General features: G+C 38.6%; 1 protein-coding gene across 11 annotated transcripts in view; it reads left to right on the top strand.

The window, feature by feature from the left end:
* Positions 1–22,024, top strand: part of MAGI2 (membrane associated guanylate kinase, WW and PDZ domain containing 2) — a 726,260-nt gene that overhangs the window by 334,477 nt on the left and 369,759 nt on the right. Inside the window, exon 1 of one of the 11 annotated variants that reach the window (XM_032106791.1) lies at positions 3,818–4,076. The exons of the other annotated variants lie outside the window; for them this stretch is intronic. The gene's annotated coding sequence lies outside the window, so the exon portion shown is untranslated. Of the gene's footprint in view, positions 1–3,817; positions 4,077–22,024 lie in introns of those variants that run through there. 11 annotated transcript variants of the gene reach the window in all.

Raw genomic sequence — 22,024 nt, 5'->3', positions numbered from 1 at the left:
AGTCAAAGATAAAGACTAATCCATTCCATGGAAAGGCCTTCATTCGAGGCCTTCTCTTGGATGAGTCAGACCACACATCAAAAGGCTTATTTACAATGTAACTGGATTCAGACCACATCTTAGCCTTCTTTGACTTTCTTCTTTGCAGTCTTTAACCTGTGATGACAAAAGACTTTAGGTACAGCCAAAACCCAAACCAAATCTATCTCAAACCTGTTAAATTTTCTGATTATAACTTACAGTATTTCTGAGGGTGCAAGATGCTTAAAATGCTGTAAAATCTATTTTTGTTGTGGTTTGCCCCATTGTATAAATTATGTGTGTAACTTGTATGCGCTTGGATATTTTCGCTCATCAGTAATATTGATGTAAAAGATCTGAAGTCAATAGCTGCTTTCTTCCTCTAGAACTAATTTTGAAACATAGACTTGCAAATTCTATATCTAAAGAGTAATGGAAAAAGAAGCCATTTGTGCCCGTTTGCTGCACAAATTCAAAAAGACTTCATAAATACATGACATACCTGTTTTCTTACTGATTGAATATAGTTTCATTTTTAAGGATATACCTTTTCGACTTGCCTATAAGTGAACTGTAAAAAAGATGCAACCTAGTTCTATGGCTTCTTTTATAAATAAATCCAGCCTTAAGGGTGATATTATTATAACTAAAATAGGGATTTTTATTGTTATTTTATGTAGATATATACATTTTTTTACTGTTTTGAAATTAACATTGCAAATATCGAGACCGTTTCTATCACAAAGTAGACCATTAATTTATTTTTGTCATGCCTCAATAATTTGATTATGTCTGTGTTGTTGTTTGAATTAAAGCTCTAATATTTAAAGGAGTATGATGTAAAACTAGTGATTCTTCTGGGAAACTCTCAAATTCCTCTCAAAAGATTTCAGGTGATAAAATTAATAATTAAAAAACCTGTATTTACTTCTTGAGTAAAGTATCATTTTGTACTAATTTTTATTTTGATAAATGTTACTGCAGATAATTGTTATCTGCATGGTTGAGACATTCTTTCATCCATATTTATTACATGGTTTTAATTAATTATGTATACCTGTCTGTACACATTATTTACATACCTACTTGCATGTATACATACAGCCTTTAGATGGAAGATAGTCCTCCAGTTTCTTCCAGTGGATTAGACCTGTACTTTTTACTGCATCAACATGTATAGTCTGAATGTCTTGTTCCTGTCAGTGTGTATGGCAGCCCAGACATTATAAAAGGCTTTTTTTGGAAGCCTAAAATCATTGCTCTATTTCTTAGAAATGAAATTACTTTCTTTTGAGAGTTGCAAGCCATACTTTGCTTGGTGACCACAGCATTTGCTTTTTGAAAAGCACTACTGTATTCAGCTTTGCTAAAGTGAACATTTTGATGTCTGTAATAAGTGTACGTAACGTGATCCTCTTGCTTGTCAAGAAACTCATCACATTCAATGGGAGTTCTGTGCAGAATGACACAACTGCATTCTTGCAGCTGACTACATTGGAAATTTTTTTGGGTAGTCCCATGATTTATACACTATTGTAACTACTCTTAAGTACCAGGCGGGATGATCTGTTTCTATTTGCTTTTTCAGCAATGATAGTTTAGGCCTATTTTTTAACTAGAAACAAGTTTTATGTTGACTTTATAGCAATAAAAAAATGTTGACGGTATCCAAGTTAGAAAACAATATATGTGCAATTTTGAGTTCTAAAGACATGTAGCTTGGCTGGCCCTGCTAGCCTGTTCACATGACATGTCTCTTCTCTTCTTGCACTATTGTGGCTTCAGCAGGGTGAAAGGAGAAAACTATTAATAGAGTAACTATATGTGGCTACTCAAAGTGCCCAAAAGAACTGCAGAATTCCACTTGTAACCAGAAACATAAACAATTGAGATGAAGTTGTTTTGTTTCCATCTTCTGTTGGTTCCTATGGCCTTCACTGTTGGGAGCATCATAAACATCTTCTAGTGTTAAGTGTGCACCAGTCATTAGATATCTTTCTACAAGGATATTCTTATGAGGGCATGACAAGAGTCCCACTTTTGAAATTTTTTTTTAAATACATAATTAAATCAAATGTAGCAAAGTAAAAGTCTGGTGATTTTTTCTTTCCCATGAAGCCTGGTTTGAAATCAAGTCTCATATATATGCATATATATATACATATAATAGTTATGGGAGTTTTACCAGCCCCTTCAAGTCTGCCTTGGCTTCTGCCAAAAGCTCATGGACTATGGCAAAAATTTTGTCTATGATAGGAAAGATGTGAAGCACTCCTACTAGAGCATTACTGAAAAGAATGTGTCAGGGTTAAAAACCTAAGTCTCTTGAAAGTCAGAGCAAGAGAGAACTTTTAGTGTCAATCTAGTAGACATAATAGTAGCCTAATAATATGGTGAAGATAATCCATGATTTCTCATATAAGTTTTTTACCTCAGTATCCTAGAAGAAATCCAGACTGCTCCTTTGTGTACTTACCAAAAGAATTACCTTACATCATAAGAGTGATAGCATGGAAAGTAAAAGGTGGAAATCTGCATTCTGGGTGTAGTGCCAGAAGAACTGAAGTGTCTGTGGAGTTAATACAAGATGAGTAAATGGTTATTATATGTTGTTGGAAGCATTGGTAAGCATTAAAAGTGCCTGTGTTGGATGGTGGATGGGTAAGTAGGCTTTCTGGTGTTTAAAGACCTAAGTCTTTAAAAACATGGTCATAGGAAAATGGATTTAGATTTCTTCTGGAATAGATGATACATTACATCTACACGTTTAGTTTCTCAGAAAGACTGATTAAATGTGGATGCCTACTTTACCCTTTGTGCCTAGTTTTGCAGATGTTTCCTATTTGCTACCATTCTATAATGAGTGCAAAGGAATATTTTGGGTGAAACTGTGGTCTCATTAAACATGGTAGAAATTTTTTAATGGCAGCTAGGGTTAAAAATGCAGTATTTTATCAACACTCACAGTCTCTTTCCATATGATTTTCTTGTTTGCAAGTAATTCTGACCTTTGCAACAATACTTGGGTATTTCTTATTACTTGGCAATAACTAGGATTCTCACAGAATCTGAGTTCTTTCTGTCTTTTAGAGCCTAAATTCCAAAGCCCTGAACGTATGGTAGCTTTAATCAGGGTAATCCCAGGGAACAGGGCTATTGGATAGGCTACAATTCAGAGTCACTTTTAAGTATAATGGCCCTTACATCAAAGATACTTTGAATTGCAATATAATAATGTGAATAAAGAACTAGTAATTGTTTTTAGTTGAGCAGGGTCTCTTTGCTGATGAGAAATTAAATATGGCTCCAGCATAAATATTTAAGGATTGTATTGTAAAAAAGGTACAATTGGAAAGAATCTGTAAAGGGATACAGAACCAGCATAGCATCGGGGGGGGGAAAAAAAATTGTTTATTTAGGAATAAGCCCCTAATTTTAAATATTTAGGAGTATCATGGTATCCAAACTATGTATGATTATTGCCACTGGAAAGTTTAATTGCATATCTTTGCGCTGTGCCTGCCTGTGTGGATTGCCAGCGGAGAGCTGGGAAGCAGAAGGATGCCTGATGATCTCCTCCGAGCCCTATTTCCCTCCCTGCTTTGTAATGTAAATGGCTAGTTTGAATCCCACCACGGATCCGTGCGCTCAGTCCCCGAGCATCCTCTCGGTTTTTAACCGGAAGATCACCTGACCACCCCCCGAAGCTGCCCCTGACGGAGGAACCTCGGCAGCGGGGTCGGGCTGGGTAGGTGGTGGCTGCGGGGGCCGGCGCGGAGCCGAGCGCTCCGGCGCTGCCGGGGGCGGAGGGAGCGGGAGCGCCGGGAGCGCCGCTGCCTCAGCCCCGGAGAGAGGCAAAACAAAAGAGCTCAGCTGCAGTTTTGTGTTGCTGTGTCTGGCTTAAGCAGAAGATTCTAGACATTCGTGCCGAAAAATCAAAGCACAGCTGAGACTACACCTACCGGGAAGATAATTTCTGTCCCCAGAATGGGCTGGATCCAGTACAGGTGGTTTGCAGATCATGCGAAGACAGACGGGATGAGAGCCATGGAAAGGTGGGATAGGCGCTGCCTTCTCTTTCTTGTCTTTTTTTCCTTCTCTTTCTCTCTGGATTTGTAAAGCGGTATAGCTGGAACCTGAGTTGGGGTCACTTAAAGAGATTAGGTGGGGTTTAATCCCACAGAACAAAACCAAGATGGGAGGCACTACTGTGTTCAGACAGATGTTGAACCCAAACTTGGGCTGAGTTGGACTTGCTGTGAGCGATCCTTGTGTAGCTTTTGATGTTTTCTTTGTTTAGAATAGTTCCTTCATGAAACACAAGGCTTTAAGACAAGCTGTGTGCTTCTGTAACAATTGTCAGATGACTGTTCCGATGCTAGTAGATTTTTGCCAGAGAAGCTGCAAATGAAGGCTTTGGAGGTGAGTTTATGGAAATAGGAAGAGCTGTTGACTTTGAATTCCTTGTGACGGGGACACGGTTCGAAGTTGAGCTGTGCTTGTTGTTGTACATTGTCTGAATTGTAACAATGGGCAGTTCGAGTAGAGCAAGTTTGAATGGTGTTTCTTCAGTAATTCCAAATACATTTCACTCGTATGATCTTTGGCTTTTCACAGAAGGCAAGGGATTTTTATTTTTTTTGAGGAAAAAGCCAACGGATTTTTTTTAAATATCAAAGAACAGGAGCAAATTAGCATTTTTATTTGAATGGTTGTTGTTAACAGCAGCATGCCTAAATATCTAAAACATATCCCAGCAATTTCTCATTTCTCTTGCTGGGCAGATGCATTTCTTTTGTTCCTGAAATTTTTTCTCTGCCTCTTTAGAACAAAAGGAATTTCCTTTTATTCTTTTTTTTTTTTTTTCCATGGCAGCAAGAGAGTTATATACAAATTAGCAATTTTATACAGGTTAATGCTCTGCTTCATTCCGAAGTAAACTGCCTTAAGGTATTAGGAGGAGAGGGGGTGGGCAAACCGGGGGAGGCTTGACCGATGCCCAAGAAATACTGAATTCAGATGGATTTAGATCATACAGAGAAGCAGATCTTTATCTGTAACTGGATTTCAGCTCCATGTCATGCAAAATCTGCAGACTATAGCAGGGAGATTCTTAGCAACCAATAAATCAGATTTGTAATGGGCCTTTAAAAATGTCTGTGAGGGGTGACTGCCTGGGTCCCCTTTGGCCAAATTAAGATACAATCTGACAGTACAGTAGCATCTGTGTGCTGACATTTTCTCATGAACCTAGTGAAAAATGGCTCCAGATCTCTTGTTCATTCCCCAAAAGACAGTTTCTGAATAGCCATGCATTTTGCCCTTGTATTGTTGTTTGTTATAATCACCATTCTCTCTGATAATGTCTGACTGGCTTGTTTTGCTTTGCTTTCTTTGACTGTTTGACTGGATGAGGGGCTATAGTGGGCAGTGGTTGTTTTACCTGAAATCAGAACCTCATGCCAGTACTACTGCTTACAAAAGAGAAATAATTTTTTAAAGCGTGTATTGCAAATGTGTTGTATAAATACTGCTAATAAAGCAGCTTATGCCAGTTCTGCTGAAATTAGGTAAGTGGGTTGAAAAACATGTGTCTTAGATAATGTGCCGCCCCCAATACAGGTGAAAAAGAAATGCCAGCCTGTGGTGAGTGCAACTGACAGGTAAAACTGAAAATCCTAAAAAAAGGCACCAGAATAAAGTCCTTAAAGGCCAGAGGTATACATATGGGTACAAGTGTTTATCTATCTAAGGGAGAAGTTCACATTCAGATACTACAAGAGCCAGGGGGGAGGAGGAGGAGGAGGGGAGGCACTCCTTTAATTGTACTACAAGTGTGCTGGGTGGAAAGAGCCCCGCGTGGAACGGCCATTCAGTCTGACTCCGCAGCTCTGCTCCAACGTTCCTGAGCAGCAGCTGCAGCCCAGAGGTGGGAGATGCCTCTGTCTGCCCATGTGTGGGGTGATTGCAGGGGAGTGAGGAAGGGGACCGTGTTTTGCCAGAGGGATCTGTGCCAGGGGATTCTTGGGCTGACTGGGAATTTCACTCCAGTGGAAACTGCTTCTTTAAATGTTCCCTGAGATGAGGTGGCTCCATAGCACAAACACAGGGCAAGTAGGAGGCAGAAGGGTAGCTGTGAGAAGTTGTCAGTGGTATGGATCCTCTCCAGAAAATGTGGCCAGTGTTTTTTGTGACTGCTTAATAGTGCCTGCTATTAGTTGCTGCTTAGAAAGCATGTTGTGTGCAGTACTTATAAAACCCCCAAATGTTACTTGCCAGACTTGTTACGGTCTTTTGAGATTAATTATCATAGACCTAAATGCTTGCAGTTATGGTATAAAATTCCACTACCACTGGAAGGGAGCAAAAAAGGAACTTTAACACTGCATGCAGATCCCATTGCTCCTTCTGTACAGGTAGATAATTTGACAGTAGTAAACACTTGCTTCATGGAAAGTGACACAATTGCACAGTGGGATTGTGAAAAAGAAAACATCTTGCAAACCATCAGACAAGCAGAAATGTCAATGAGAGATGTTCAAATAAATAGAGTTAAAAACTTTGAGTGACAGAAAGATTCCAAATGCCTAATTCACACTGACCATAGGTACAAAGCGCAGGAATGCAGCAGCAGTTTTAGAAGGTAAACCAAACCAGGCTGATTTTCAGGTGTGTATGTACATAATCAGAATAAAATGAGAGTCTAATACTAAACAGGAACAAATTAGATTTCAAAACTTTACACATTAAGAAAAGCTGTTTTGAAGATCACCACAGGCAGAAAAGTTTCTAGAAGAAATTAAATGAGCAAATTTAACCCAAAAGAAACATGCACATCCAACTAGGAGCATTGTCTATTGATTATGTGATTATTAACTATAACATCATCTAATGTGGGATTTAACACTGAAAATCTGATTTAAGAAATTAAGCATGACTTCTGACTTTTATTGTCATTACAAAGTGAAAACTGCCCAGGGACTTTGCTTGGAAATGCACATTTTCTCATGGTGCAGCACTGAGACACTGAACTTCTGTAAAGGGGGAGGAGAAACATAGAAATAAAATGGTGGCACTAGGAAAATTTCTCACCATCACTTTCTGCAAGCTGTCTAAATACATCCTGTGGATAAACAATAAAGGTCAGGATTGTCTTCTGGTTGTGATGAAAATAAATAATAACAAGAATTAGATAGATTAGTATATACTAACAGAAAAGAGACTTGGACCCAGAGTACTGAAGTCTGAGAAAATTATATTTACATTGAAGCAGTCCAAGTAGTGATTGCCAGCTGACAGACTCATCAAACAGCCCACCTATTTCCCATTTCAGCAGCAAATGCCTATACAGAAACCATCATGCTCTCACTGCAAAATAAACTTAAGAACATTAAAGGCCATATAGTATTCCCAGTTGCCTTAATGCAACCAGTTTAAATCAAGTTTGTTGTAAATTATGTCACTATAACAGAGCTGAGTGTAGCCCACAGGGCCAAGAAAAGAGTATGGTCAGCATAATACACTTTTTTTTCCTTTTCCGTAAGAACATCCCAGCCATTCCTCTGTCATTGCTTCCTCATGTATATAGCATACCCCAGATCCATGTGTCTCTAGCACCAGACAAAAATTTCAGACAGATCTCTCTGATCACTGTTGCAACTGTTTTCTGACTATATTATGCTGTGGGATAAAGAGGATGGTTCATTTGATGACCTTTGGTGTTTGTGTACAAAGCATACCCATGTTTTAGTGACTGCCCACTCTTTTGTAGGAAATGAAACATCAATAGTAGGGTTAGCTGAAAACTGTAAACTGAAAGTTGTCTGGGTTCATTCTTTCTCTGAGAATGGAAGGTTAGGTTGACTTTTTCAACTAGATAAAGAAAACCACTCTCACCTGGAAACACACAAGATGCTTCTAACCTGACATTGCAGTCTTTTCCCTGTCACCCTTCTAATTTCTTTGTATTTCTTCTCTCATACTTTTTTCTGACCATCCACAAACTTCTTTATTTATGTAAACCTTCTTTGATTTAACCTTACCCTTTGTGCACCTGTGACTTTTTTCTTTCTGCCCCAACTCCATGTTCTGGGACAGTGAGAAGCAATTTCTGCCACCAGGCCTTTCTTTAGTCCAGGTGAAGTCAGAATTGGGTGCTGGGGAGCTCGGTTATACAGAGGTCATATCCAGATGCCTACAGAACACAATACTCTCAATCTCATCAGTCTTCCTATGACAAAAAGGAAATTACTTTTCATCCCAACATCAGCCAAATATACCATAAAGAATTTAGCCAATATTCCCATGGTTCAAACTGCTGAAGGAAGCAATGAAAGCTGGTGGCTTTCTTGGGACAATTTTATTATCTGAATCTGTATCCTGAATACCTGTATGATCATATGAATGGTACTAAAGGAGAGTAGGGTTTACAGCTCAGTTCTGCCTCTGCTGAAATTGGTGCCAAGTTTCACTCTAGAGATGAGACAAGAGAACATTTAGTAGAGAAAATCTGATCTTGCAGAGGGGCTCAGGTTAAATACATTTTATCACCTTCCTGGCAAAGAAAACAAGCAAATAGGATTGGCAATGAGAGATCACTGAACCTCTAAACCCCCTTAACTGTTATCCCTTATGAAAATAGGAACAACAAAAAAAAAGTGCCTGGGAAAAATTCTTTAATCTGAAGGTATTAGGAGTTAAGTCTTTACAGCCATGACAATCCCCATTGACAGAATTGCTCATAACCCAGAGGTGATGGAATACAAATGGGCATGGATGTGGGAAGCATTGCAATAAAGAGCACATCACAATAAAAGCTCTCTTTCTCAGTTATCCTTTCCTTTCCAGTCAAATAAATAAATTGCAGTGAAGTACAGTGTGAAGAATTATTGCAACTAGAGTGCTTTTCTGATGACAGAGATGATGTAAACTATAAAAGTCTGTCCTAGATAACAGAAATTAAAGATTTCTGGAAGTTCATAAAGATTTAGGAACTCTTAGAGTCTGGATTGATCCAAGCAGACTAATTGGATATGGATTGTGTAACTTCAGACTTGGTCATCTACTGAGAAACCTGCTCTGATGGGAGCACAGACCCTTGGCACTCCTGTGCTGTTCCTGCTCTCCATCTGTCTCCTCTCCCAAGGTCCTGGCTTAAATGTTCAGGATTGCTCATGACATTGGCCAAAGTTATTGGAGTGATTGTACTCATGTCTGTGACTACAGAAGCCATGGAGAGTCCAGGAGGTGATAATATTTGTAATGAAACATTGGTGAGCACAGCCTCTGCAGGGACAGGATCTTCAGGGCAGAGTTCTCTTTCATTAAAGGATTTTTCACCTTCAGAGTCAGCTTCTTGGAAGAAATTCTGAAAGGTAACTTGGCATCACCCTGTAATGCTATGCAGTCAGATACAATCCAGCATTTTGTATTTCAACAGTGCACTAACCCAAAGAGGTGTGAGGAACAGTGCCTTTGTCACTAATTAAGGTTCCCTATCGCATGGTTGGGATTAAGAACATCTAAAAGCAAAGGTTGATTATGACACCAGCCACTGGAATATTCCATAAATCTAGAACATCTGGGGAGAATTGCAGATGGCTGAATAAAGGAACTTGATCAGATCATAATTGTTCACAGTGTTCTATGACTGGGGTGATTGGAAGCATGTGCTACTGTCTTGAGCTCTGCAGCTCCTGACTCACAGAACGAGACTGTAGTTTTGGTGTTTCTTGTTCAGAAGTTGTAACAGAAAGAGTTTCTGGAAAACACAAGTGAACAGTTTGTGGAAATGTGAGTATCTTTGCACTCCAGAAATCCTTATGGGATGAGTGGTATCTATCCTTCAGACAGCACTAGGAGGAATTTGCTGCACAAAAGGAAAGGGTAACTCCAAACTTTCCTAGCTTTTGCATGACTGGATTTTAAAACCTGGAATAACTGAGAGGATAGTCTGTTCCCATTCTGTCATCACAGCTGTCAAAGGCTGTTGTCAAACCAACTGCAGAGATATAACCATCAAAAAACACCTGCCTGTGTGCCTATTGGAAAGTCCTTCTGAAAAAGGAGGAGTGTGCCAGTAGGGAGCTCTTTATTGTGTTAGGTTTTTTCCTTCTGCAGATTCAGCAGATGCTATATATTATCCCTTACAACCTTCAGCCATTTGGAGCTAGGACACTGTAATTATGTTCCCTGTCCATGGAAGTTACTGACTATTACTGTGTGAAATACGAGCTCTGCTCAGAATTCAAAACTAAACTGAGGAAGCATGTTTGCTGCTGCTTTCATACCAACAGAATAATGGCAGTCTTCATTTACAGTACTGTTCATTTACACTAGTAAATGCTCTCTGCCCTTTAAATGGTGGAACCTCTATAAAAATGCCTTATTGTTGATGTGTAAAGAAGTCAAATTCCCAGTGTTGACAGTTCTCTCATACAAGGAGTAGTTTACATTTGTGTAGTTCATTTTACAAAAAAATTCATAGGGGTTCACTCCTTCATAGGTGTGAAAATTTTACATAAACTGGGAGTCTGAGACAGAGAAAGTACACAACCATTTTTAAACAGAAGTAACTTTCAGTCATCTTTGTAGAGATAGTCAGGATCTGAGGGCCCTTCCCAACAAGTTGTCTTAATTACGCATTGCTCTTGGATTTGTATGTGGGTCAGTCTGTAAGTACCTGGACCCGGCTCCCTCAATGACTCAGTAGCACAGGAGAAAACAAAGTTGGGTTTTCTAGCTCCTGCTGCTCCTACTTCTGCAACCTCATACACATGAGAATTGCCTTCTGTGAGGTTTCATCATTTTCTGACTATAAAAATGTAGCCTGTTTTTATCTTGCTCTGTTCTCTTCTGAAGTTATTCAGAGGAAGTGAGATATGGTGGGTGCCTTGCACACTATTCCATTAGGATAAATAATGTATGCTGTCTATTGTGTTTAGAAGAATGCTTCAAAGAAAACTCTCCATGGCATAGTTGTGATAACAAGCAGGAAAGAAAGAAAAGGAGAGTGAGCACAAGAAAATGTAGGTGCTTTGGTATTATCTGCTAGTTCAGCATTACAGTGCTTGATACTAGTGTGCTTCCTTTGCCACAGCTCTTGGCAATAGCTGCAGCAGTCCATGGAGAAAGATGTGTAGCCTATAGCTGCCCTAAGAACAAGGAGAAAGTTTTTGTTGCTCTGTGCCTCCAGGAGATAATGTGCGGACTGTCCTTGGTGGAGGCACGCTGCACTGTGACCAGTTCTTGAATATTTTCTTGTGTTGTTCATTTCTTCTTCCCACTTCCATTTTAATAGGAAAGTCTCACATGTCCCCACAGTCTCTCAGGGGGAGGACTATGGCTTTTAAGAAGCACTGAGGTTCTCAGTTTGAGGTTCTTCACCGCATCAGGTGAATGAGGCTGCAGTAATTTCTAGAAATGTTGGTGCACCAGACCTGCCAACTCAGGCGTGGTAACTCTTGAAGTAGAGGACACACTCTTACCTCCTACCAAGCATTATTTTTTTATTGTACTCTGTGTTTGTCAATCACTTCTACATATAAAGCTTAGTATATGTGAATTATCCACTGTAATAAGAATATGTGGTCAGACAGTCCAGATTCCACCTCAGCAGCAAATACAAAAATTACTGGCAAAATATCTTAAATTTTTGATGTGGAACTTGCTTCCCTAGTTGGAGTAACAGCAGGGTATTTGGCCCAGCATCCTGCTTTTCACACAGGGAAGGAGTAGCAGCACCAGGCCATGTGGGGTAATATTTTCCTTTTATGCTTCCCAGTTTCCAATATTACTTGCCAAAATACTATGATATTTTCCAAGTGATATGACATTCTTGTTCTAAAGCACAAATTGTTATTTATGTGGCCACACAATGCAGAAGAAATGTTATTTCCAGCGTTGGTCCCATGGATACATGCTCAGTGGTGTGTATGTAACCAGACCTTTACACCTCAGTACAGGGTCACCCAGTCATGGAGGAAAAATGGTTTGTTATGCCTTCACCTGAGCTTACTGCTTCCTTGATGATGAGCCTCATATCTTCAAGCACATCAGACCTTCCTGCCATCATTACAAATACTTTAAAACTTTAAAAGTCAAAAGCTTTGAGTTTTGGCTAAGTCAGCATGTAAATCTGAAAATGTGTTTCATTTGTGATAAAGACATTTTTGTGCGTATGAGTCACGCCTGGCAAAGGCAAAATACAGTAATGCAAAAAGGAAAAACAGAAAATAAAAGGAATCAGAATAAACCCCTTTTCAGAAAATTACTATCAAAAACATCTATTGAAGTGTTTGACGTAGAATGTGCCTCCTCTTCTGGGATCATAGTATTCTCCATCAAATCACCTCTTCTCTGTTACTGGAATATTTTTCCCCTTTTTTTTTGCAGGCATGCCTTTGAAATACCAGTTCATCTTACCACTTTGCATATGAATTTGGTTTGCCTATTTGTTCATCCTTTTTAAGGTTCTTCCACCCTTCCCCAAAGGTGTGAGGGGAGATTGGATTGAAATAGATAGATGTTGATGAACAAATGCATTTTTGTCTTTGAGTGCAGTTGTCTGTAAGAGACAGCCTCTGTTTGCCCTTAAAATTACTGACCCTCTCTCTGAAAATGGCTATCCTTGAGTCTTGGAGTGAACATCTTACACAGACAGAGACAATTTGCCATTGTCATCAAGGGTTTGTAACCAACTATCTCTGCACAAAGAAGTCAATGGGAGGGAGAGTGTTTAACAAGCTGAGTGAGTGCCATACAGGAAAACAGGGCATGGAGAGCAGCTGAGAGCAAAGGGCTTGGAATAAAGCTCCAAAAATAAAAGAAATCCAACAATTCATAGAGAAACAGAGAAGGAAACCAAAACCAAAATTAAGATAAATGGGAAAGAAAAATTAAAATGAATGAAGGCAGAAACAGGAATACTTATGCACATCCTCAAGCTGTCATGGTAAAGAATATAAGACCAATAGCTTTTCCTCCACTTCTCCATGGAAATAAAACAATTACCACAAAACTATTCTATTTTATTCTTCAAGGAAGTTATTTAAAAGTCATTCCCTACTATGGAAAGACTTGACATCAGGAACAGTTATTGTCTCTCACAAGCCTTCTTTATGGTTACTGTTTAACTCAAATGCCAGAAAACTGACACACCATGCTATCTAACAGAAACGGATGGGTTTGCCTTATGGAAGCTGAGGAGTGAGGAGAAAAACATCCATGAAAAGAAAAATAATTGTGAGCTGGATTGTGTCCAAGGAGAGTTAAACGAGTGATAAAGTTTCCTTCCCCAGGTGGAAAGGTTTTCAGGGCAGTGGGGCCTACACTTTCACCCCAGGCTCTTCTCCTTGCTCCTGATGCTCATGCCATTCCCCTCTTGCTCTAAAACATCCATGTCCCACCATCACAATTTCCTCCCTCTAGAAGGACCCAGCATCTGGTGTGTTGTACAGGGCTCCTCTCCACCACTGCAGTTTGGGGAGGGGTGGATGTCAGGGCTTTCGCTGGGGCAAAGTCTTATGCAGGTTTTAAGCATCCTGGTGAACCATAGGCTGTTGAGGAAGAAGAGGGTGGAAGGGTGAAGATGGAGAAGCCCAGTCATTGTGGCCTCTATGCAGCATCCCTACTCATGAGAAAAGGCAGAGAGGAAGCAGTGTGAGAGAAATGGTCCAAAATCCTGGGTGCTTTGTGATATAATATTATATAAGAGCAAGAGAAAACTGTTTTTTGATAGAAAGTCACCTTTGACACTCAAGTTCCTTGAAGCTCAGCCTTAATGAAACCTGGCTAAATAAAGCTCTAAAACATGTGCTTTATCTTAAAGTCTTTGAAGAAGCGTCTTCACTCCTGAAACACATTGAAGCTTTATTACAAGCCATACTCTGATCTGAGGCACTGTGGTGTAAATCTGCAATTACTCTCTCAGAATCAGTGGTATTTTCCTAGCAGTGGAAAAGAGGTTCATCCCTTCCTCCCAAGCAGGGGGATGAATTCGTTCTAAATCGCTGGCACTGTAAACTTCTCCTGACATAGTGCTGGCACTTACTTTCATCTGGAAGATTAGAATAAAGCATCAGCTTTCTTTTACAGTTATACTAAATTAAGTTAAAATCATGATGTTTTAAACCTTCTTTTACACTGTAGAAAACTTACTTTAGCTGAAACTCATACTTACTATTTTACTTTAAATTCTACGCTCAGGAGTGTTTCCCAGAACATGGGAATGCATAATAAAAACATGGAGAGCTAGTTGTCTCTGAAAAGTTGCTACCAATATTTCTCGGTTTTCACAGTCAGAGATGCAGTAAATTTCAGGGTGGGCCAAGGTTTGTCAGTTTGTAATAATGACAAAAGTGCTGGGTTTATCAGAGAAGCGGTGTAGTAGGTGGTTAATGAGGAGTCAGTGTTGCAATTTATATTAAAGTGGCAAGAGGCAAAGACTGAATATGCACAAGAGAGGTGAACAATTTTATTTGCTTAGACACTGTATTCTGCATCCCAGCTGGTAGTGTCAAACTGAGAGGATATTTCAGGAAATAATCAAAAAAGTTAATTTCTAGGGCCGTTAGTCCTAATCCTCTCATAATCATTTTTTTTACACTAATGAGCTATTTTTAGTCCTCTTTACTAGTTCTTCACAAATAATTACTTTTTCTCCTCATTAAGATGACTGTTAACTTATTAATTATTGCCTCTGATGCAATAGGTACTACAGATCTTGATCAGTATCATTTGTACACATTTACAAACAGAAATTCAGTGTCCGCCTTAAAGGGGTTGTGAACGTGCACTTCTACATTTGACACGTTCTGTAGCTGTACAACTGTATTCTACTGTTCAAGGATTTCAAAATTCTTTACATAAAAGCACATTGTACAAAAGTTATTTTTCAGAAGCGTAAACCATGCAGTATCAAAGCATTTCAAAGAACTTATCCATCCATCCATAATAGAGAGACCCTAAGAAGTTCATATACAAGATTATCATTTTCCACTGATGTTTTTCATAGGAAGGACCAAACCTGAAGCCTTTCTTCATATAAATTAAATTATTTGACAATTTCCTGCTAATGAGAAGCGAAATAGTGACCACCCATTGAAATTACTAGAGTTATAACACTGTGTCACAGATTGCATATTTTCTTTTTAATTAAAATACCTGTACCATTTTTTCAGAAGTGTAGAACTTGAAGAGACCTGAGCCATTGAATTCAGTCCCCCTATAATCATGGGCAGGTGTATCACATAATCTCCTAGATAAGCATATCAGTTTTTCTATACTCAGTATGTGGATCACCAACTACGTTCTCATCTGTTATCAATGTTTTTCATTGATTTCAGTGCTGTGCTCTATTCACCAATTAACTAGGCATATCACCTGCACTGACCAAAATACAGACATTTTGCAGAATAATCTCTCATCCAGAAGCCAGATTTGCTGCTTTATACTCTTCCGCCCGTCTAGCTGCATCGTGATCATATTTTTTTTCTACTGAATTCTTTTCCTTTTTATTTGCTATTTTAAAGTCATAGTCATAATATTAAGTAACGGGTGATTTTTAGAGGTGTCAGTCAATACAGAGGAGAATAATTTCTAATTTATGCTTTAAAAATAAATTTATTTTAAAATTTTGTTCACAATAGAGATTGGTTTAACTTTTGTTGCCACAGTGCACATCCAGTTTGTGTCAAACAGATCTAATTTAGTAATGCAAACAAGCATTGTCCTTGGTGCTTGAACCAAGGTGTGTACTACGCAAAAGAGGAGATCATTAAGCTATTTTAAATGCTTGATGGTGAGACTTCCATTATGCCAAATCTTCTTCTGAACTCCTGGTTGTATCTGTGGCAATAATGGATCAGTGAAACAACCCCCGTGTATAAACATGATTGCAGTATTTGATGCACACTCAGTTCTGGATGTCTGACATTTTGCTAGGTATAGCCCCTTTAGCTGTGATTTTTACTGTGTTCTTCATTAAGTCTTACATGATTTTAACTTTAAAGGAGAAATGTCACACCCCTTTGATCACATAACCTGTATTTATTCTAATTTTTGTGCTTCCACATTTCAACATTAGCTTAAATCAATCTTTCTGTGACCTTGCTTGGTCCAGACTTTCAATAAACGACTTTCTTAGAAAATTAATACAGGCCATTTCTTCTACACTGTTGTGTTGTAGGGATCTCAAAAGATCTTTAGTTGACAATTAAAATTAATATTCCATGAGACTCTTAGAATAAACTCTTGAGTATTGGAAAACAGCAATGAAGAAACAAGTTTTGTCTATAGAGCACCCAAGTCTTTATATTAATAGTCATCCTTTGATCTCCTCCTGGAGCTGACAAGATAGGAAGCAAATTGGTAATTTTCAGGGTTTATTTCTTCTAATAAAAAAAAAAAAAAAGGAGAGAGATAATTGCAAAAGCATGTTTTACATCAATGTGGGACTTGCCTAGCTAAAGATCCAGACAGGCAAAAAAAAAAAAAAAATCTGGATTTCTAAACAGCAGTGAAGGTACCATGCTAACACAATCCTGTGTTTACCACAATACTGTGATAAAAAAAAAAATAGCATTTCCTGCTCTTAAAATTGCAGTTTGTGACATAAATCGTATTACATAAACAAACTATTCCATGTAGGTGAGGTAGCTTTTGTTTCTTAAATATTTATCTGGCTTTTCAGTGTTACTTTGGCCATTCTGAGCTGCTGTGACTCTGGGCTGTTACATTTCTAGAACCTTCTGTCAAGGAGAATTCAAACCACTTGTCAGTTTACCGGCAGCATCGCCTGCAGAGAAATTAGAGACTGAGCTCAGTAGTGAAGTGGTACCTTTTAGCTATATTCACAAGTGTCTCTCAACCCTGAGATGTCACTTGAGAAAAAGCCACATTCCAGAATGCTTTGAGATTCTGCTTTTGAAGTGACAAGAGGAGACTGACAGATGGGAGAGCAGGCTAAAGTCAGGTACAACAGAAGCAAGAAATGGCCACATATGGATGACTGGGTGCTCTAGCCTTTCATGAAAGAGATGACAGACTTAGAATTTATACATAAAAGCAAGTGACAAGCTTTTATTGGCCACAGCACTGAAGACAATCAAGGTGAAAAATCATTTATTTCCTATTCGGTTGGTGAAGATATTTAGCTTCCTGAAACACTTTTTTTTTCCTGTGAGAAATATTGTATGACCTGTAAAGAGATGACTGAGGAATAGAAGTACCACTGTGACCAGTGAGTTCTTAATGAGCAATACATTTTCACATAAGAATTTCAAAACAGAGCATAGCTTGATAAGCCCTGGAAAGCTGTTATTTTGGTAAAACACACACAAAACAGTACTGGGAGATTTCTGTGGCTGACATTAGAAATGGAAATTAAAAAGTTTAAAAACTCCTCACACATGTAACATGAAGTAGAAGGAGTGTGTGCCATGCTTTTTGTCCCATGGAACTTGCTGACCAACACTGATGTCCCAGGAGTGACCTTGTTACTGGTTCTGGCAGGCCATGCAAAACCAATACAACAGGAAAGAAATGTGATGAAATGTCAAGAAACCAAAACATAACAATCCAAGGATTGTACAGCTACATTTATGAATGCTGATTCAAAACTAATAGAAATCAAAGAAGTGTAAAGTCACTCCAAGAGAATTGTTAGGACCTGTGACACAGCTTGTGGTAAATGGAGAAATAATAAAGAAAAATGTTGTGCATTTGTTTAGAAAATAACAAAGGGATTGAAATAGTAGGAAGCTGTGTAATTGCTAAAAGAAGGATATTATTATTTTTTTGCATTAACCTGATGATTGGTTAGTACAGAAACCAAATCTGAAAAGAAAATATTATTGTGAAAACAAAATCTGTAAAGGTTGTTAAGCAACTGGAGGAATGAGTAGAAATTGCTACTCCTGTTGACAGGCATTTCTTAACAGGCTGAAATCAAGAAAAAAACCCTAAAGATTAACTCAGTAATTTGGAAATTACAAGGAAGTGATTCAGTGGCCAGTGCTTTACACTGGGCTATCGTTATGTGATTGCTAAGCCCTTGCAGCATATTTGGGTATATGACTGTGTCAACTGAAACAGAGCTCAGTCCAAAACGAGAGTGGGAAGAAACAGGAGGCACTGGTATGGCTCAGCTCATTGTTATTGCTGTTTTACACCGTGATTCTGACCTCATTAAGATTCATGTAGTTAATGGAAAAAAAGGCATACTTGCAAGCTTGAGAAAGACACTTATTTTAAACATAACCTACATTATATAAAGCTTTCTGTGTTTACGCTGTGAAAGTGCTGACACAAACTGAGAGTCACTCATAAAGCAGGTTTATTTTTCAAATACATCAAGTACAGAATGCACAAAAAAGCTTACAAAAGATGGAAGCATATCTCAGAAAGACAGAAAAAGATTCAAAATACATTTTATTAGCCTAGAAAAGATGCTGGTTTTCATATAAATCTTTTATTTTTTTTCCTTAAAGACTTAACCATAGTCTGTGACAGAAATTTTATAACTCTAGAGACACATTGTTTTCAGATTCATTGCAAAACATCCAATATTCCTTCTTGAACCTTTCATATAACCTTAGCTAGAGGTTTTACTTAAGGCTAAAGCCTCTCATGAAGAATTAAGACTGTCCCAGCTTTTCCCATTTCATTTCTTCAACTATGCAGTTGAAGAAATGAAAGTACTAATCCTTCTCAGCATGGCTTTTAGTTCCAGGCAGAACAGGAGTTCACGGAGCAGTTGGACTATCAGATTGCGTCATCCAGGAAGCCACATCCACATTGCCATGGCAATGACATGCAACAGTTTCTCCGAGCTGAACCACCTCCACTGAACAACAGCTCCCAATAGGTGACAAACACGGGTTGAGCACTGCATGCGATTTTGAAGTTTTTATAAACCACTTTTGGTAGAGATGGGTTGTGGAATCTGTGTGTGTGTGTGTGTGTGTGTGTCCTGTGTAGTTATATCAGTAAAAATCTGATTTAACATGTGTTCACATAGGCTCTGTATAGCAATAAAACTCACCAACTTTCCATAAAAATAGGTTATGTTATTCTAAGTGTACTCTCCTGAATCTGCACCAACACAAGCAGAGATATTAATGTTTGTGGCAAAGTTGGGTATTTGAGACAAGTCCTTTTATTGTGTCCTTGACAGATGTGACTTCACTGAGCTCTGTTGGGCAGAATAAGCTGTGAATTGGCTTTCTAGAAGCAAACACTGGAGACTGGGCTGGGAGTCCGACAAGTTCTGGATTTGTTTGGGTTCTTTTTAATAGTGGTCTAGTCTATATTCATACCTAAGTCCCTAGTGCCTTTGATCTTTTGACAGTGAAATATGGAGACTGATAACTATGCCAGTCCTTCTATTCAACATGCTTAGAGATGTGATTATGTGTGAGTATGTGTGATTATGCATTTTTCCTAAGTGGCTGGTTTTTATTTTCAATAATAAGAATTATAGCTTCTTATAGGTAAGATTTGATGTCTGATAAATACTGATAAACTAATTTTTAAGGGGTTATTGCTGAATACTCTATTAATAGACATCTTATTTTTGTCTGTATCTTTCCTGAGAATGTTGGCACTTCACAGGTGCAGAGTAAGTTGCATATATATCCACCTCTGGGTGTGTAAGGGTAGGGAGTAGACAGCTTACTTACAACAAAATTGCACTCAGATTTCACATATGTTAGCTTCTTCTGCGTTGGAAGGTACTGGAAAACGTGTAAGATGGAAGAAAAGGATTACACTTCTCAAATACACTCATCTTACGAGACTTGCTCTCCATTGATTTTTCCTCAGGATCTCTTTGACTCATGCTAACTTGATGACAGAAATCCTTGCTCTATAGGGAAGAAAACACTTCAGCTGTGTAGCTTTAAAACTGATGAAAGATTTGTTTAAACACTGGGGGAATAATCAAGTCACCTTAAAATCATCTCTGTACTTGAGATGAGCATGGTGTTGTCTCAGTTTGGGAAAATGAATGCTGCTGATGTGTCTCGTACTTTTTTATAACTGCAGATACTGCGCATTTAAAAAGCAACACATCAAAGTGATTTAATGCATTAATTGGATAAAAGGAAAAACAAGTAAGTCTCTAAATGAAGGAAACTTAATAAAGCTGGCACATCTTTTGCAAATAGAGAAGTATTTTCTTTGTATATTGCAGAATTCTTCTGAAAGCGAATTTTTTCTTTGATTTAGCCTTGATTAAGTGTTTCAGGGGTAAAAAATCCAATTATGCCTAAACTCAATGTGTTGAAAATACTCAGAAGAGAACTTATAGCTAATTGATGTATCTGAATTCATATTCAAAGTGAGGAATTACCTAACATATGTCTGTAAAGCATTGTACCAAGGTGTTCATTTCCTCGCAGTGCCTTTCTTCTTTCAAGACATTGCCCTCAAAAATTTAAATCAAAACAAGCAAATCCAGTATCACAAATGCACTGATTGCTTTTCAAACTGCCTGAACAGTTCAAACCACATGCTGAATTAGTGGGTGAGAATTCTCTAGCACTCTTTCCTTGACTCCAGTTAACTTGTTTTCTGACCTTGGGGAAAGTCATTGGACATTCTTTTTGTCTGTATATCAGTAGTATAAGGATAGTGATGTTTATGGAATGATGTTTACAGGTTTTTTTTACAAACCCAATTTATGCTGTAAGACAAAAATGTGAAGTACTACTGTTAATAACTTTCGAATCTCTTTAAACCCAAAATCTCCAATTTGATGTTACTTTTTATGTTTGTTGTTTCATGCTCCATTATTACTGTGTGATTACTGGGGTGTAGGTAATGTAGCTACACCTTATCAGGGGCAAAGGTATAATGTTATGTTTCAGTGGCCTAAGAGTACAGACACCAGCAAAAGAAATCAGTGAGATAGTAGTGAGTTTCCGATTTCTCACTCTAAGGAAAGAGCATACTTTGGCCCTCCTATGTAAGAAAAGTGCTATTTTTCCTTTTCCTTACAAACTGAAAAATGAACTTTTCTCAAAAGTGAGAAAAATTTAGGACTACACCAGATAAGCTGGCATATTTTGTTGGCAGCACTCATTTGCTTTCTTCATGCTGTGCAAGCTGACATGAATAGGTTATAAAAAGAGGTGATAATACAATGAGAGATAGTTACAAAGAAAATTGGGGGAAATGTAACCAGTTCATTTTCCTCAAAAATGTAATTTAGTTTTTTCAAACAGCAATAAAACATACGTATTTAGGATAGTAAGTGGAGGTATGTATATGTCCCAGAGGGACTTTTAACTGAAGTAAGATCATAATGATATTGGTATCTGCTAAAAAAAATCAGCAAAGATCATTTATATGTCATGTTAAACAAGTTGGAAAATTATATTTCCTGCCAGTTTTTTTAATTTGTACATATGGTCAAATTTCAACAGCAAGAGAGACACTGAGGTACTTCTTTATGGAGCCAAATCGTGCCTAGCAAGATTTGCCATAGCTGCAGTGTGGAATGAGTCCAGAAAAGCTTCTTTCAGGGACGGTCCAGCACCAGACTTGGGGAACAGCACTGGCTGCTAACTGTGCTGATAGCTGGGTATTTCTGCACCACCATGGCACAGCCTGGAGCGGGCACTGGAGTGGGATCCAGAGCGGGATCCCATGGAGCTCGTTACGGCAGCACACAGGAAGGGACGAATGGTGATGTCCATTCTCAGCAAGGTCAGGCTCAGTGCTGTACTGGAGCATGGCTGGGGTGTTCATGTGCCTAAGCTGGGAAGTGAAAGCTGTTGTGAAAGCCACTGTGGATGGTTTTGCATCTCCCTCCCAACCTCAGGGAGAACAGACATGAATCCACCAGACACAGATGGCATGTTACTCCTCAGCCCTGGCCAATGCCACCATTGTATATTTACAGTGGTCAGGTAAGTATAGGGACTTCAAAGGCATTATATGAAGGATATAGCAAAGGCTCTGGGCATCTTTCCTTTGACGGTTTTGAGTTGTGGCTGAAGCC

The sequence above is a fragment of the Corvus moneduloides genome, chromosome 4, assembly GCF_009650955.1.
Source record: "Corvus moneduloides isolate bCorMon1 chromosome 4, bCorMon1.pri, whole genome shotgun sequence".
NCBI classification, from domain to species: domain Eukaryota; kingdom Metazoa; phylum Chordata; class Aves; order Passeriformes; family Corvidae; genus Corvus; species Corvus moneduloides.
The sequence above is the reverse complement of the archived record's forward strand: the minus strand, read 5'-3'. Positions and strand labels throughout refer to the sequence as shown.